The 3,624-nt window shown below is 38.9% G+C and overlaps 1 long non-coding RNA gene across 1 annotated transcript; it reads left to right on the top strand.

Annotated features, from left to right (window-relative positions):
• The first annotated feature begins 287 nt into the window (after positions 1–287).
• LOC109967794 (uncharacterized) lies at positions 288–1,201 on the top strand. Its single transcript, XR_002275986.1, has 3 exons — positions 288–660; positions 994–1,035; positions 1,136–1,201. It is a non-coding gene; the product is annotated as an uncharacterized LOC109967794 (long non-coding RNA).
• Positions 1,202–3,624: the final 2,423 nt, after the last annotated feature.

Here is a 3,624-nt window from a genome sequence, read left to right as displayed (position 1 = left end):
GTTAGCATATGCGACCATTTGTTGGCTATGCAACTGCTAATGCTAGCTTTTAATTAGTTAATTGGTGGGACATTTGTAGCAGTTAACCTAATGTGGAAAGAAAGGCAACAGCTAAATATTCAGTGTATTTGTTTAGGTGCCATATTACTACGTGTGACCGGTGGACTTCTGCGTTGTGTTGTGGCTGGGGCGTCTGTGGTGGCTGAAGGACCCACGAAACACCAGGACTGCGTTTGGAGGCGCGCTCCGTTTAATCTGACAACATGAAATAATAATCAGCAACTAGCATGTGCTGCCGGACCTCACACCAATCTATATAAAAAAATACATCCTGTTAGTGTGTTAACATACATCGTTGTCGGAACAAAGCTAAGTAATTAGCACCGGCAAATGTCATAACAGCGTAATAACAGTGCATGCATGAGTATCAACAGTCATCGTTTATACAGAAGAAGTAAAAATGAAGATGTGGGCACAAGAAAAAAAGGATCACAACTGATTATAAACTGACCTCTTCCCAATGGAACATATCAAAAGGGAAGAGGGTATGACACAACATCGTATTTATATGACAAACGGTGGGACAAACGAAGAAGAAACAAGGCGGAGGTCGCAACCCAGTACACAACATATAGGAAACATTTGGGCTCTGGATGTCAGGTATAGATAAACATTAATTAAACCTAGTAAACAACTTTGTGTAATTATATGTTAGAACACAGGGACCGGTTACATAAGATATAACAGTCAATTAATTGTTATTCGACTGCCATTGTGAAAAGTCGGTGTTTGGTAACTAAAAATACGTTAACATATTTAGCTAGCTAAAAACTAAGCTAAGCTAGTTGTTTGCTGCCTTTCGGTGGACATTTTAAGTTGGTTAATGTGAGTTCGGGTGTGGATTTTGTGCCTGTTCTGGACTTTACTATTTAAGTGTCAGCCGAAAACTTATTTAATGTTAAAAGGCTACCTTTTTTTTTATTTGTGTAACAGAATTCAACATTGCAGAACTGACTGTTACAACACTGACAGGAGGTAAAGTAGTCGGATAAGTTAGATTTGCACAATGTACAAACGGCACCACAACTCTTGTAAATCTGTAACAAGCTGGTGTGCTTTCATGCCCTGCTGTCAGGTGGCGAGATGCAGGAGCCCAAACTTGAAGAGCTGAGGGTCAAATTAGGAAGGCTGCAAGAAGGTAGTCTTTGGCGAACCTGGGCCTATAAAATCATAGTAATTTTGACAATGATTTTAAATTGCCATGTAGACATTTGTTTTACCTTAACGTTATGTACAGACCTGTTCATACCCTTTAGCGACATCTTTTGGACGAACAGGAGAGGATCGGTTTTATAGTTTACACACCTCTAATGAAGAATGGGTTACTGGACTAGACTTGTTTTTGTTTTTGGTTTTTTTTGTTTGTTTTGTTTTTAAACATGTTCCCCCATCTAAAACAACATAAGAACGATTTTTGTCATAGTATTTTGCAAAGGTTTTACTGTTTAATTTGGAAAATCATAAGTCTTGGAATTATGGTTTTGAAAAAACATGTCTCCCCTGGCCTTATACTGACATGGTCACTGCTGGACGAAGTATTTGGAACTTACTCTTAAGTAAAAACAGGAAAACAAACAAAACTAAAAACAGTAATACCACACTAAAATAGCTACTCTGTTACAAGTATCAGTAGGAATACAGTCCATTTTACCATCTATTAGCATCAAGATACTGTATATACTATATAGGCGAAGTATCAACAGTAGTCATTGTGGCGAATGGGCTATTTCAGAATGCTCGGCTATATATCCGTGGATTGTAATTAGTGATCATAGTAATTAGTGCTTTATATACTGTCTGGAAGCCTAATCTATAAACTTGTATCATAACGTCGTAGGTGATTTACAGTTTGTATTAATAATGAGTCTGTACAGTAACTATTCGCTAAACCACCAAATTGTATATAATGAAGTAAAGTGCAATATTTGTCTCCGAAATGTAGTCGGGTAAGGCAAAATAGAAATATACAAGTACAAAACCTCGAATTGCGCTTAAGTAAAGGTTCTTAGTTAAGATTCTACCACTGGTATTCGGACAAGCAGAAGCTACATTTGACTTCAACTTCACTGTCACGTTTTTCCTTCTTCGTGTTGAATGGCGCTACTTTTGCGCATGCGTGGTGTTGTTGTTACTGTTTTCGGATACGTATAATGTTTTATTTACGTCTCTTTAGCTAATTATTCATCAGATCAGTTTGAGTAATATAATTTCTATCGATTCTCCAATATTCCCTATAATTCGACAGGAATTTCACTCGGTCAGTTTGCTAAGGCGACTACAGTATGTTAGGAAATATCGTGGGGGTATTATCTTAACCGTTTGGTTAGCCTTTGTGAACTTGCACATCCGCTTCCGCTGGTAAGTCGCGCTGACTTTTTCTGTTATTACATTGAAAAAGGTTCAAACCTGACAAAACGAACCAAATGCAGTGTTCCTTTGAGGTATATCAATCATTCAACGTGAAAACACTTCAGTGCGAAGGTTTCAGTTTTTATAAAACGCCTTTCTCGTTGTGCACCAATGAGAAGGCTGGCTGTGTAGACCATATGCTAATGAACACGCACATCACACACATTTAATAGAAATAATAGCATCAAAAACCTTAATAACCTAACATAGGATCCGAGTTTACGCAAGACACGCTTAATGTAACTTCATGTAACAAATACAACTTCAGCACTGGCACAAGAATGTAAAACCGTGAGGAAGAGAGCTGCACGCGCTGGTTATAGCAGTTCGTGTGCGCCGTAACGTTTATCTTCAGTGAGGTATATCCTTACCTGTTGCTCCTTCAATGGAGTTACAGAACATAATTGTTGTAAGTGTTTTACCGGACAGCCAGTTGAAGTCACAAATCCTTTTCTTTTCCAGTGACACAGGTCTATGTGTACTGCTTGTACAGCGTATGCAGAATCGGTGTAAATGTTCACCGTTCACCACTTTGTCTTTTGACAACTTACATGCTTGTATGAGAGCAATGAGCTCAGCCATCTGAGCTGAACTTGGCTGTGGGATCACATCAGCTTGCAGCACTCTGAAGCCAGCTGTTGTGTCCTCCACCACAGCATATGAAGCAACCAAACTACCTGTAGTAGTCTGATGTCTTGTCCATCATAGTACAGGGGCAGCTATGCGTCAGGTAGCTGTTCCCTATACAAGTTTTCATGTAATCTCATTTCAATGTCTGTCTTTCTCACACAATCATGGTCTTTGGTCAGTGACCATCTGCGCAGCCATGTTTGTTCCTTCACTTGTGAAGTGTACTGTATGTGAGGTAACTGCTGTAACGACTGACAGCAACTTGTTTTCACTTTTGTCATTTATATGTTTCTCTTTTTTTTGGATTCTGTGTACAACAGTCTGATAGCCCCTTGTAATGTGTGCTATTTGCAATATTGCTTGACCAATTGCAGCAACATGTCTTACACAAATTGGATGTCCTCTTTCAACATTATCTAGCTTAGAGCTATAGTACATCAACACCTTTCAATTGTGACTCCTACTGTCATCCCCCCTTTGAAACAGGCCTGCATTTACAATGCAGTCCTTTTCATTAACATCCAG

This window comes from Monopterus albus, unplaced genomic scaffold (assembly GCF_001952655.1).
Source record: "Monopterus albus unplaced genomic scaffold, M_albus_1.0 scaffold135.1, whole genome shotgun sequence".
Taxonomy (NCBI): domain Eukaryota; kingdom Metazoa; phylum Chordata; class Actinopteri; order Synbranchiformes; family Synbranchidae; genus Monopterus; species Monopterus albus.
The sequence above is the reverse complement of the archived record's forward strand: the minus strand, read 5'-3'. Positions and strand labels throughout refer to the sequence as shown.